At 41.0% G+C, this 14,929-nt stretch overlaps 1 long non-coding RNA gene across 5 annotated transcripts in view; it reads left to right on the top strand.

The window, feature by feature from the left end:
* The first annotated feature begins 1,271 nt into the window (after positions 1 to 1,271).
* LOC121202752 (uncharacterized) overlaps positions 1,272 to 14,929 on the top strand; it is a 71,802-nt gene continuing 58,144 nt past the window's right edge. The window contains exons 1-3 of one of the 5 annotated variants that reach the window (XR_005898632.2): positions 1,272 to 1,454; positions 5,049 to 5,110; positions 5,667 to 5,704. This is a non-coding gene — a long non-coding RNA (uncharacterized LOC121202752). The remainder of the gene's footprint in view (positions 1,455 to 5,048; positions 5,111 to 5,666; positions 5,705 to 14,929) is intronic. The other 4 variants (XR_008696638.1, XR_008696639.1, XR_005898634.2 and 1 more) reach the window with 4 other exon arrangements.

The following is a 14,929-nucleotide window of genomic DNA, read 5'->3' as shown; positions in this document are numbered from 1 at the left end:
ACTCTACACAACATACATAATTCTTATGCAAAATCTCTCTCCTTAACCACCACATTGAACACTGACTTGCTACAGGACAAGTCATGGCTAAAAGAATCGTTTTTAAAGCATATTCAAGTCCACACATTCTAGGCTGTATCAACTAAATGCATGAAATACATCCTGAAAGCTGCTGCTCACAACATCAGCATACTCCTATATTAGCATTTGCATATATTACCAAACAATTTCACAGCCATTATTTGATTAAAAAAAAATCTAGACAGTGTGACTTTTATGGCAATGAATAGAAAAGTGTAACTAAAATATGCAGTGTCCTGACTCCAAAGGTCGGCTTTAATTGTTCGAATTTAAAAGGCCACATGCAGTAGCTAAATGTCTCCCCAAGCAAACACATACCAGTGTAATCGCAGGCTCCTGTTGAACTGCAGCGTGAAGCAAATGCAAACATTTCATCACACGATGAAAGTTATCAGTTAAAATGGTTGTGTCCAAACTGCAAAAGGGGGGAATGTTGGAGTTTTTTCATGAGCCACGTTTATCATTGAATTATTCTGGAGCTGTCTCAAGACCAGCAACAGATGCCTGAGGATTCATAGCACAATAGGAAATAATTTCTTTTACTGATAACGCCTTGTAGATTGAAGTCTTGTAAAACACGTGTCTTTTTCTGCCATTTCTAGGGGATAAATCACACAGAAGACGATATTTATCTGACAAATGGTGATGCGGTTTTATTCAGTAAGATTGGGTCTGTTCCAGGAGCTGCTCCCCGGCGAACCTCGGCAGTGTGTGATTCAGCTAACAGTGCAAAATCCTGCACAGAGCTTTACGGAACCCTGAAGACACATAACTGTGAGATTGGGGATACACAAAGCGCCCATGGAGATGATCACTACGTGTGGAAGAAAGAGCCGAAAGAGGTGCGAGGTAAAAAAAGAAACGGGCGGCAGCATCGTGGGAAGGAACCAATGCTGGTCCGATTATTATGATTATCAAGAGGTTTTAGGCATAACGTAAGAACGCAACCATATTTGCTCACAGAGATCCATTATAGCCGTCAATAGACCCATTCACATGAGGAATCTAAGCTATAAAATGAATAGCAAAGGAAAGATGAACTTCAACTGTGTATGCTGTAACGTGGACATCCATATTTAACGAAGAGAAAGACAGGATAACAGAGAAAAAACACCTGCACATGAAAATTCCTTAATTTAACATTTTGGGCAAAACATAAGAACCACCTACAGTACAGTCATAAACTGCACTACAATACCACTGTAGCAACCACTGTTACCTTAGTAAAGGCAGAGATAATGGAAAATATTTACGGATATAAAACTAAAACATAAAAGTAGAGAAGAAGAAATCGTCGGTTTTGATTGGCTGAGCGGCGAGTGAGAAAGAGAACGGACGAAGAACCAACAGAGGAGGAAGATGCTAATTCGCAGGTTGGCGAATATTTAAACTACCACGAAACAAACATATCGATATTAGCAAACATGTGCTCCGCTGAGTTTGAACAGGTGGACGGGAATACACGATCGACCAAGAAGGCGCAGGCTATTAGGTGCAGGCTGTTGTTAGCATCAGCTAGCGTTAGCTTCTTGAGTTTTAGCGGAACTTGTTGAAGAAGTAAGATTTTATTAATTTTATTTAATCGTCCCCCCCTTAATTAGAACAATTTGTGGTTTATTTCATGTTTTTTTGTGTTACTGAACATATCCACTGTTATTCGTGTGAGACTGGGCCCTGTTGCTGCTGGGCGCCATAGAAACCAGTCGCAGAATCAGAAAGTGGATCTAAATTGAAAACGGCAAACTTCTGGTCTGTACGTCAATGGCACTCTCCATACTAAAATATTGCAAATCCTGATCATTTAGTGTTTCGTGTTCGTATGTTAAACAATTTCCTACATGTAACCAGGCCTGCAGTGAGTGAACCGAGCTGTCAATGACACACATTAATCACCATAATCTCATCACACCAGCCTCGGCAGCTTCAGCCAGGCTGCTCGGAAGGTGCTTGTCTGAAGTGTCGGACTCCAATCAGCGAAGGAGATGGGCTGAAGCATCGGTTTACACCCTGGCGGGCTACTCTCCAACCCATCTTGGATTGAGACGGTGTGAGACAGGCTGATGGAAATGGAGGGAGAGTGAGAGAAGCTGTGATGGTAGCATCGGGTGCCGCAGTGGATTCCATTATGTGGGAGAGGCTGATTGATGCTGAAAGATGGTTAGTTCGGAGGACAATGGAATAGACTTCTAGAGTTTTGGGTGCACGGGTGTGTGGTGTGAACGTGTGGGTCTGTGTTATACATATATTTTCACATCTTTGGGATAATTAAAAGGTGTTTTACAGTTTTTGTCTGTTATTGCTCATAGGTGTTGTTGTCTAACCTTTTACAGTATGCCGCCTGCTGGACTCCTTCTACGTAGGCATTCAAGGCAGAACAAGGCGAAAGGCAGACATTTTTCATGTATTCCTTACTGATACTGCTTTATTGTAGGTAAACGAGCCCCCAGCAGCTGTTGGTGGGAACACATTTAACCCCTCCTGCTGTCTGTTTGCTGACAGTATCATGTGTTATATCTGAAGCTATAATGTTTGACTCATCCGTTTAGTCGGAGATGGAAAGTTCTCTCCGAGGGTGGCTCCGCTCAAGCAAAAACAAACAGCTGAAGTGAACGAGGATTCACTTAAATTCGTCGCAGTCTCTAACTTGACAAAAACAAATCTATATGCCTGCCAGTTCTTCTGATCCCTTGGCCCGAGCCTTTCTCTGTTGGCTCCTTTTGTGCCACCCTTTAAGTGATTTATTTGCTGCTAATTTGTTGGCTTGTTACAAGCAGATGGAGGCGGTGAGTCTTCTGTTCATTCTTCGTTGCCTTCTGTTCCTCTCTCATATCCTGTAATAGTCAAGGAGACGGCTATCTGACAGGAACTGATGCATTTAAAGGCTGCTAGCGACCAACTGTGGACATATATTTTCCAATGGCACTGCCTGTAATATTGGTGGGTACAGCCACTATGGGCTGTAGTCTCTGAAAATGGTTATTTTGTTTGCTTTGGACAATGTGGGAGATGTTAGATATTGATCTTTTAATATGTCCCAACTTTTGTATTGATGCCAGATTTCTCTCTGTCTCTGCAAATTGTCTTGTGTGCTTTGTTGTTACTATTCTTACCAAGTGCTTAATTTCTTTTCTGTTCTGTCAACGGAATTGAAGCAGAGTGAACGTTCAAGCTTTATAGCCCGCAGACTGGTTTAGAGGACATCCTTGATGGAACAAAGTAAATTCTAAAGCAGAAGTGACAGTGACATGTTTACAATGAAGAACTGCTAGTTATCCCTGTGACTGCTGACTTCATTATCAGTCTAACAACTCCTTGGGGAGGTAATGGAAGAGGGCACGAATCATTGTGTCTGTGTGGGGGAGTGTTCCTCTGTAGGCATGAGCTCTAATTCCGCCTCCCTGCATCAGTAGGACGATGAGGAAATATCTTACAGCATGAAACACTTTTATTAGACACCCGCAGAACAAAACACAGCAGAATACACTCTTTATATATGTTCCATCTAATGTCATCTTATCTCTCATCTAAACTTATTGCTTACCTCGTTTTATATAAAAGGGGAGAAACAGGAAGTCTGAGCATTTTCTGTAACAGACCTTTGCTTTAAGTAATGTGTAGGCTCTGATTTATTTCTATCTCCAGGTAACTCCAGCTAGCAGTGGACCAGCAAGGTGAGCTGAAGTGATAGCAGGGCAGACCTGAGAGATTGAAGTAGTGCTGTGGAATTCAGAGAGGGAGGGAAAGAGTCAGCTGACAGCTTATCTTCAAATTTCCTTTCTGCTTTTTATCGAGCTGGTGTCATGGCCACTTTCCCCTGTCTGTTATACACAAAGGGTTCCTCGAGTGATGAATTGCTGTGAACATTGCAAATTATAACAACTTTGTTTTGGGCAGAACTGACCGGTAAGTGCATTTAGGGCACTTGGCCTGAGCCTCATGCTTGCCAAGGAATTTTTCTTTTCAATAATTTATTCTTGGCCAGGTTAGTATCTAGGGAGCTGGGCATGTAGGGGTCTCATTCCCCGTCCCGATAGGATAGCACTGCGCCTTTTGATTCTAACAGCAGTGGGCCTGGGAGCAGCTTGCGGCACTGGAGCTGCTGCAGTTCTGCTTGGGGTGATTTCACACTGGTGTTGCTCCATGTGGGGAAAAAAATTGTATTACTCTAAACACTGTGAGACATCTGCTGCTGTTTAAGTCCTGTATCAGATGAAGATCACGTGTTATGTTGTGCACATGAATCACTGCAGTTGGCAGCGAAATAAAACTGTCTTTATCTCTGTACTTTTTTTTTTTTTTGCTCCGAAACTACAGTAAATCTTTTGTCATCGTCTATTTGTGGTTTTGAACACAGCTATTACAATTTCACAAACAATATCTATGTCAGAATAACAGAATATCTTTAAGCATTCAACTGCACGTGTTGTATTTTTATAAGATCAGGTCTTCAGCTGCTATACATGTAAGTAACTTATAATGATAATCATAAAAAGGGCATTTCCATAGTAAGGTTTTATGAAGATGTTTTTCCTATTTAAAACAAACAAACTGATTTGCCTTTTAACCTCTATAATTAATACAGATTGATGCTGTTCTCTTTGACAGAATACAGCAGTTAATGATGCTGCATCTGATATTTATATTTACACTGACTTACAAGTCTGAGCAGTAGATGTTAGAGAAATCTGGCAGTGCTATACAGTAGTGTGAAATGAGCTATTGTCCTTCCATTATTGGACCATTTTCCGTAAACTGGAAGCCAATCTATCTGGGGTCTATCTTTGACTGCAACTTGGTAAAAGAGTCCTTTTGATCCCTCTGTAGCCTCCTGTCCTAGTTCTTTCATTAAGGGCCTTCTTTTCATCAATGAGCATGTTACTCTGGATCTGCAGGCATGTGTGAGACAATTATTTACCAGTCTATCTTCGCTGAGCAGATTCCCATTTCCTGTCTCCTCTTTAATGCAGGGATCTACATGAAGCAAGTGACAGAACAGACGATTGGAGCATCGCTGCAAGCAGGAACTCAGGTGATTAATGAGTGTTGGTGGAATCATGCAGAGAATGTAGTTAAGCTGTGCTTGTGTTTATGTGGCTGTTGGCTATGAATAATTCTTACTGCCATATGTCTGTGTTGGCATGTTTGCACAAACCTACAGTATAGTGGCAAGAAAAAACAAGTTAACACTCACTTCCTTTTAATTTATGCATACCTTTGAAAGAATACTATGTAGAAAACTAGCACAGTAGTTCAGGTCTGCTGTTTGATCTTGAATGTCGTGTGGAGTTTGCCTCCTGTTAAAGTGGCAGAATAAGATTTGGGAGCTTTAATGAGGTTACAAACATCAAGACTGTCTAAACAGGAGTTAAGGATGGGCAGCTACAGCTGCATATGTGAGCAGGTAAACCACAGTGCTGCAAAAGTGGCAGCCGATAGGTCACCTGGGCCCTGAGCTCATGCAGGCTACAGTCTGTGGCCTCCTGTCAATATCAGGTCTTTAGTGATTCGTGTCTTCTCTCCAGTTTCTGTAAACACATAGATTTGTTGTCTCAAATGGTTCACTAAATATTTCTTCTTCCTTTCAGTCTCCCTCCAGAGTGGTGTGGCCTGGCAAGACATCCTGGTGAGTCAGTCGTGATCAGATGACCACATGAGCACAACACTTACATAATCAGAGAGGAATTCTATTTTATAGAGCTAGAATGTCTAGAACCCACTGCCCCTGAATAATTCATAAAAAAGGCAGACGGATATTCACGTTCGACAGTTGTAGCGTCGCTCATAATGAAGAACGAACGATTCACCCAGACTCCCTCTGGGAACATTTAGTTCCACAATGAATGTTCAGCGTTTCGTGTCGTGGTGAAACTGCTTGAAAAGTAAAATGTCAAATGAAAGTAAAGTATTGCTCCTACACTCTGTACAGCAGCGTGTGCTGCTCACGTTAGTAAGAGGCGCAGTTCTCTCACACAGGTAAGTCTTGGCACAAAGTTCAGGGCAGCTTGTGGTTTTGTCTATTATTTTAAATCAATTTCTCAACTCCCTATTTCAAATAATGCTATAATAGTAGTTAGATATGTGTTCAGCAGACATTCGCTCCCTCTCACCGATCGAGCAATCGATCAGCTACCCGTTGTGCCACCCTCCCTGTTTTCTGACCTGTATGCTGCACTGGGGACTGCACTCGATTGCTGTCTGTCCCTCGGTCACATCTTCCTCGATGTGCCTTGCTCTCCTTTTTTTTCTTTTTTTTCTTCCCACGAACTCCCACTCTTTTTATTTGTTCAGCAAAGAAGAGAGGAATACTGTGTCCTCTAATACTTGCAAATTCACATTAAGCTCAGCACATTATATGATTAGCTGTAAGATTTAGTCAATAATGGGGATGTTCTGATTGCAGAAGTTGCTGGATGAATATCCGCACCTGCTGCTGCTGTTATTGTGAGCTCGGAAGAATGCAAGGTGATGTGGAATGCAGTGAAGGATGCACGTGTGACTGATTGTCGCTTGTAAGAGTCATTCTGGTTGACTGTTAGCTTTAGACATCTGAGGGTGCATTTATCTTGGACTCTGCACTGATAAGTGTTTCCATACCCATAAATGTATGTTAATTTATACATCTGTATTCATGAGCACGTGTTAGAGTCTTTGTGTGGGAGTGTGCAGTGCTACATTCATCTATCATTGTGGGTCTTAACACAGAGCAAACCCAAGTGGAGTCTTTGCCAGGGCAGGGGCATTATTAATTCGGGTTCGTATGGTAGTTGGCAGAATTTACTCTGATGTGGTTCTGTGGTCAATTGACTGTATCCCGGAGGGTCCAGTGTGAATACAAAACAACCTCGTCAGCACAATCTAAGGAGGAAGTATTTTTCTAAAAATTATGAAACCGGGTTATTGGTTTTCTTTTTTCCCCTTTATCTGACACAGCACGCTAATTACAGGCAACTTCGCAGAACAATTCTAAAGTATGAACTTGTTTGTGCCCAGTTTACAGTTTACTACTGACTTGCTGGATTTATTTCCATGTCTTCCTGCTCTGTCGTCGTCTTGAGCAGAGCTTGATGATGCTCTAACTCCTAAAGGATTAACTTCCCTCTGAGATGCCAGGGGTCATTGCATCACTTCATCACTCTCGCTGCTAATGTTGCTAGAATATAAATGCCTTGCATTGTTGTCGTTGCTTCGTTCAGTCACGTTTGTGCTTTGCATCACCCTCAACATAGTCTTTATTTATTGCCGCGTGTGTGTGTGTGTGTGTGTGTGTGTGTGTGTGTGTGTGTGTGTGTGTGTGTGTGTGTGTGTGTGTGTGTGTGTGTGTGTGTGTGTGTGTGTGTGTGTGTGTGTGTGTGTGTGTGTGTGTGTGTGTGTGTGTGTGTGTGTGTGTGTGTGTGTGTGTGTGTGTCATGGCTTTACTGTCTGCCTTACGATCATGTAGCATTTGCGCTGTAGACCTATAAATTAAATCTTTAATGGCTGAGCAGATTTTACTCTTTGGTTGATTATGGGCATCAGCTGAACGTTGTACAGTGTAATTGATTTTATAAAGTGAATTGATTACCACTGTGAAGAAAGTGGTTCTTGATGTATATCTGATTTTCCACCACCTGAGCTGAAAGAATTAGTTTGTTTTTCCTCAAGATTTGACATCGATTAGACCCAGATTACTTTTAATTCTTAACGCCTCTGCACTATAAAATGAACAACACCAATCTGTGCCATTTAAAACTCCAAAGAGCTGCGGACACTGCACACACCCAACACCAGCAAAGACTGTGGTGTTTATGCAAAGTCCCAATATTCTGATTTACAGATTAACAAATAAGTTTTTCTCCCATTAACACATTAACAGTTTGCATTATTCATATATTAACATTTGCCAGTGTTTATACAGTATTTGCAAAATGCTTCCATGTCATTAAGTTTTTTTAATCTGTTTTTAAAATACAAAGAGGAAAAAAAACAGTTCAGCTCTTTGTCCCTTTTAATAAGCTGATCTTTCTTGTAATAGGCCTCAGCTTTGTTTACCCAATTATTCAACATGCACACTTATCGAAAGTGTGTCCCTATAACATGAAAGGTTCTATTATATGAGGGGATGGCTTGGCATGTAGTCGATTAGTGATTTATAGCACAGGTATTAAAACATTGTTTCTCTGTGATACTGTGAGTCAGATTTGCATTCTAGGTACATTTTTAATTGTGTTGTATGTCATTAAGGCTGTAAGTGTGCGTGAATGCTATTTTTTTCATTAGATCGTGTGAATGGTTTACTGTTGGATTAGTATTAGTCCAGTATAAAATTATTTTAGGTTGTGGTTGTAAAGTAAACTGGTTATCTTCTGATAAAGGGCTAAATGATAGCTACAATATTTCATTAATCATTGCAGCTTTTTAAATGAGACAATGCTGTAAGATTTACACTCGCATCTCCACTGCATGCAAAAAATGTCTGTTAAGCATGATGAAATGGTAAATTTATTAGATGAAAACTGTGGATTTGAGCTGTGCTCCAAATCAAAGAGTGATCAAAGTCTGAATTTTGAGTGAGGGACAGGATGGATCACACCAGTAGGCATGAAAAGGGCTGAATGAAAGCAAGTGGGAAGAGATAAAATATGCAGTAGATGGAAATGGTGCAGTGAGAGTGGGAGGCTCCTCAGCTGTAGACACACATGGCGAACACGACTGCAGAGCCTCCAAACGTGATTGGTCTTAGAACATCTTATTCCTCCAGCATCTTGGGGGAAAAAAAATATCACTGTTCCCAGATAAAATCGCTGACTGTATTCTCTGTTTAACTGTCTGTTTAACAGTATAATACTCATTGCAGAATATAAAAGGCCTGTTTAATGTTTACTATACATAAAAGTATTTGAAAGCTCTAATTAATATCCAGAATTGAAAACCAGAAACAAGTCAGTATGTTATGAAATACAAATGACGTTATTGCCTATTTGCTTTGGTAAAAACTAAGTACAGGATGTACTTGAATGCTGTCTTTATTCTTAGTCTGTGATTTGCTTCACTTAATTCACTAAGAACAGTAAACAAACCATTTACGTTCTGCAATGAGTATTTTCTATTATTTTTACTATTTATTTTCTCTTCTTAGTATAGTAGTGTAAACAGCTTATTGAAGCAATTTATAAAATATGTACTTCTGTTGTACAAATACAGATTTAGAATAGAAATAATGATTAAGGTTGGGAGCACCTCCTTCCAAAGACATCTTTTTAAAAGGTGGTTGTCTTCATGTTGGTCCAGAAAGTACAAGATCATGTTGGCTTTTAGTTTGACATGCAAAGTTATGACTAAGTGCAAAAACTGATTTATTCTTTAATGCAGCAATGCTGCCTTTCTGTAAGAGTGTGTGGTGTGTGTGTCCATGTGCAGCATTTGTGTGTCCCAATGTAGACTTTAGTCCTAAATTGTCTCAGATGGCTATTTCTTATTGAGAGATAATTTGAAGGGGCTGAGTCTTTCGTGTTCTATATAGACATGAAGCTAATTGTTTGTTTGCTTTTCTTTTAACGGATGGAAATACTTCCCTCCAGCGTGGCATTTCTGCTGGTTGAGAGATTGGGGAGGAAATGTGAGGGGTGCAAAAAAGGAACGAGCAGCAAGACGGAGTGAGAGAAAGGATGCACACAAATGTGGGACAGCCATTATTTCCTGCAGAACTCTAATGAGAAATTAATTACACTACAGCTGGTTGCATGCAGACTGAATGTGGAGGACACCATGCAGCATCCCCAAAGCTTGGAGGCATTTGATGAGTTCCATATGGACTAAAATTAGTAGAAGAAATCAATAATATAGTAAATAAATACATTGTGTATATGAAATTTGTATAGCTGTTATTATAGAAAAGCGTTGTGTTTGCACACTGTGTGTGCATGCAGTCAGTCAGTTATGAAGAGCCCTGCTAGACTTGATATTCAATTACATGATGGAGTGGTGGCGAGGCGAGACCGATGGCGCTGTAAAACCACTGCATGCTCCGAAGGTATGCGCCATGGTTAATTTAGCTCTCCTAATGAGATGGCCGAGAGGAGGAGGAGACTGTGGGGACACTGCATAATGGAGGCATGAGGCGGCATAATGTTCCAGATGTGATCTAAACACGTGGACAGCGCACTGGATAAAGGAAACATTTAGATTCACAGCCTGCACGATTCGAACTGTTACGTAACGTCTTTGTTGGATTACAATAGGTTCCAGATGGGATTAATGAGGAGGAGGAGGTGACGGCCAGGTCAGTGTAGACACATGAAAAGGTTGTAAGTACTGGGACGGCGTTGTGTTACGCCCTTCTATTAGAGGAGGGCGTGACAGATCAGTCCCTGTGGAATTAAACCACCTGTACATCCTCGCATGTACACAGCCTGTAGTGTATCGCACTAAATATGCCTGTATTTCAAGTTGCCATGGTGAGAAGAGAGACCAGAACACATGGGAAACTCACTAACAGCTGAATAAGTCGCCATTTGACTGTAAGGTGAGAGTTAGACAAAGTCCCTCAATCCCCCCTGCGGGCTTATTCCACCTAATTCCTCCTTTTCTCAGTTCTGCATGGGAAAGTGTCTTCAAAAGTTTTTTTAGGAAAAAATCTGACTATTGAACACTTCTCACGTACTTTTAATTAGCATCTTTATTTACTCTTTGCCTATTTCTGTTTAAGGAAATAACATTTCTTTAAAAGTCTTGCTAAGGTTCTATTACTATAAATGGAGTTTTAATTAGTGTTTTCCTTCAGTCCTTCAGCAACCACCCAGGGGTGTACACTGTTATATTTAGTGGATATATATTTATATTTAAATGGAACAATATGTTAATGTGATACACGTGGCCAGTGTTCCATCTGTAGCTGTAAGTCTGTGTAGTAGACGCTCCGTAGGCACTGCAAACCACTGAATGCCTGCCAGAACCATAGCTGCTGCTGCTCCTCTGACGGACAGAAACAAAGTTTGGTTCATCATTTTAAACAGAAGTCACGTGTGGTGATTCTCATGCACTGCCATTCTCCACCACTTTCCTCCGCGTCAGGACAGCTACCTATCTACATGACAATGGCCTAATTACACACAGACCTGCTGCAATACAAGCATGCACTCAGATAAATACATGCCTACGAGTTATGTAGAAAATATTTTCAGACCTAAGGAGCGTGCATTTGTCCATATTGTGTCCAGGTAACTGACATTCCCCATGGAGTCAATCTTCACACTCCGATCACAACGGTACGAAAGGTTTACACTTGACAGGTTGTTGGTTGGCTCCTCATACAGTTACCGCATGGTTGACTGAGCCAGGTGTGTGGAATCAGTGAGTGAGGTTGTTCACCGCACTGCTGAGATGGACCGGCCTTTGCACGCTGTTTATCCAGAGACGCAAATGACAGAATGTCACAGCGATTCACAGGTTTTACATCCACGTATAGAGAAATATGCAAACCATTACACCAGTGCTGAAGGATGTGAGAGAAACAAGGAAACAAGGCGGAAGCGTCTCTGAGCACTTAGTGTGTGTGTGTGTGCGTGTGTGTGCGTGCGTGTTGTCGGTGCATATGCATGCTTGTGTGCTTGTGTGTGTCCAGAGAGAGCTGTGATGGTTGACCAGGCACACATTGTGTGGGCTGACATTGCGAGCAGTGAGGGCACCGGAGCTGGAGAACACATTTAGTCTCAGAAGGCTGCCTCTGCGCTCTGCTACTCTGAAGATGCTAGCCTTTGATTCTTTCTTTCTTGGCTCTCCTTGCCTTCTCTTTTTATTGCTCAAACAACCTTATCGCTCCTTCCTCGATCCGACATCCCATCTTATCCTTTTACTTCATCCCTGACTCGCTCTTCTTTGATTTTTCTTACTCGTAGTGATTTTATTTATTTTTTTGTGTAGCTTACCTTTCACTTTTGATTCCAATGCTCTGCAAACCAGGTGCAGATTTCATCAACCTTGGCATATAATACCAACAGAAACAAGAGAGCGCTTATTTTTGTTGATAATGTCTGTGATTCTCAGTCTTCCCCATCATGATTATTTAAAAGATGCTATGAAGTGGCAGCTAAAGGTCTTCTAAAGCTGGATGATGACTGTGTACGTGTGTAGGAGTAGACCTAAATTTTTTCGTGCTTCAGGTTTCATATGGGTTCTGTCAAATCCTTATTCACGTCACTGAGGTGCATAAAATACCAGTGATGCACGATGGGGAAGATGTTTGCAGCTGAGCAAACAGAATTAGGATGGAACTAATTAAAAAGTCTCTTAATTAGTATTAGTGGCAGCAGAAGTGGCCACCGAGCGGGAGCGGGATCTGCCAGTATATGAGTGTCTGAGCGCCTAATTAAAACTGTTGAGTCACATTTGGTGATGTGATTTTAGTTCTACATGTGGGAACTTGTGAACGGTAAAGGTGTATATTTTTTTTCATATTGTGTCTATAGTGGTCTCACACGCTCAAGTCCTAAAAGTCCTACATGTACTGTTTATGCATCATGTATTTGATTCATTGCCACTTGTAAATGTGTCAAATGGGAAACAGGGCAGGGAGAAAAATCAGGCCATTTGTTTAAGTCCCATTTCTGCATTCGAAGGCTTGAACTTTGTGGGATTATGTGACTTACTGGTCCATTACAGGGATCTTTGACTGCGGGGGGAATATGTTAATGAGCAGCGCAACAATGCCAAGAGCTCCTCATCGCGCTGCAGAAGTGAAGTGATGCTGCCAGAAGACTGGATAATAAAATCTGTCCTCCTCACTGATCCTTCCGTTTGTCTGTCTCTGCTTTCACCTCCTCCTCTTCTCTGCTCTGGTGTTGTTTATTAGGTATCAGGTGGAATTCATACATTTGTCCCGCTTCATAACAGGTCCAGCAGCCAGTTCATTTGAGAACATAATTATGAGAATATGAAAATGTGAGATGAGGCAGAGGGAGAGAATCAGGTTGTGTGCCACAAGATGTTGAATTCCTTAGGTTTGTGCATGGAGAGGAAGTGAGTGGATAATGTCCCTGGCAATTGATGGTGGGCAGCAGATTCAGCACAGGAGTGAATTATATGAATTACAGAGCGGGAATGATGAAGCCAGATGACACTCATATGGTGAGCCATGCATCGCTTTGTAAAAGCAGAACAAGTGGAAAAAATTGATCATTTTATTTGCTAAATCTGTTCTTCCTGCACAATTGCGGGAACTTATTGTCATGTAAAATTTAGCCCAAGCAAAATGTGCAGCGTTTGAGCCTCTCAGCCTCTGAGACCAGTCGGATCTCACCCTGTGAATGAGCGACTAAAAGTATTAAAATCTCACGGCTGGTGGTTTGAAAGCTTTTTAATTATTGACTCGCATATACTGGACATGAATGAGGCTGATATCATTTAGAAGGTGTAATGGCTTTGTTGGCTACAGTATCTATTGCATGAATCCTCTCCATACAGTGTTTAGAGCATCAGCGTATTACCAGCCAGGTAAAACATTAGACATTAGGAATAAATGTAATTTCTGTGATATCTGATCTGCAGCAGATTTGGATTCCAATCAATGAGTAGGGTTATGATATGAGGAATCTGCGCACCCATTTAAGGTCTAACACATTTGACCCAGGACCTTTTTTTATTTGCTTCATCAGTTTCCTAGAGCTACACATCCCTGATGCCCAATCCCTAAGTACCACTGCCTTGGTTTTTTTTCAACTGTCTGGACTAAATTATAGTTAGAGGCTTTGGCGAAAATCACTACAGAATAGAATTCTTTAGGTCTGCAGCTGCCACATTTTCTAAAGCTACTACACTTACAGTACTGTGTCTGTATGAGAACCATGTAGGAGTGGAAACAAGGTGCCTTTATGGGTCCACAAGCAGTTAAAACAAATGGTTGGGCCGAGCTTTGCATACATATAGAGGTCATTTGCATAGCTGCTGTAGGTATATAGTAAAGAGGGGAGGTTTTGAGCTGTTTTATTATGCATAAAGCCTTATATCATCCTGCGGTTCATTTCCTGTGTCAGGTTTATAGTTGTTTTTGGTTGGAGTACCCATCAATCGAAGATCAGAATAAAAGGCCAAACATTTAAGTGTAACTATAGACACAGGGTTTAAAAAGCTTTTACTGTGTGTGTTTTATTGATGGTAGTCATTTGTGATTGTTTTTTACAAAAATCACATTTTTTGTTAAGTCTTAGCTTTTGTCGCAACTACACAACCTCAACAGCTGCACTGGGTTCTAAACGAAGCAGGTGAATGGCTTTGTGATCAATACTGCACACATTTGTTATTATTTTGATGCGGGTCTGTGCTTTTTCGATCAGATCAATCAATGTTTCTCCCAAGCGCTTACTCACAGTGAATGCATGTTGCAAAGGCCATAGCTGAGGCAGCTTATCGCAATTAGGCAATTCTGAATGTCTGGCTCCTGGAAGCTCTCATTAAGCCATCTTAAGTTTGAGGTCTTTGATCAGAATATGGGCCAAATGTAAATAGATCAGTGAACACACATTAAGGAGGGAAAGTAAGTTCAGAAGAGACATCATTTAAAACTTTGTGGTCAGTTTAGCTGCATCATTATTGATAAAACACTTGGTTTCTTAGTCCTGGTTTTAGGTTTTTAATGTTTTTGAGTGTAGGAGTGCATCACTCATTATTCTGTCATGTCTGTTAAATCACTAATAATTTCACATTTTATAAACTACATTCTCAGTTTTTTTTATTGCACAGTAACCCATTTATGACGCGTCTACACTGAAAATGTCAGCCGTGTTTTGAAAAGCAGACGAAACTTGACCAATGCGCTTTTTATTCTGCCCGAGCACCCGCCTACGTGTCAGCGTTTTACTCCTGCTCTGAGCACATA

Source organism: Betta splendens, chromosome 14, assembly GCF_900634795.4.
Source record: "Betta splendens chromosome 14, fBetSpl5.4, whole genome shotgun sequence".
Classification (NCBI taxonomy): domain Eukaryota; kingdom Metazoa; phylum Chordata; class Actinopteri; order Anabantiformes; family Osphronemidae; genus Betta; species Betta splendens.
Note: the sequence above shows the minus strand (reverse complement) of the source record. Positions and strands in the feature narration are given on the sequence as shown.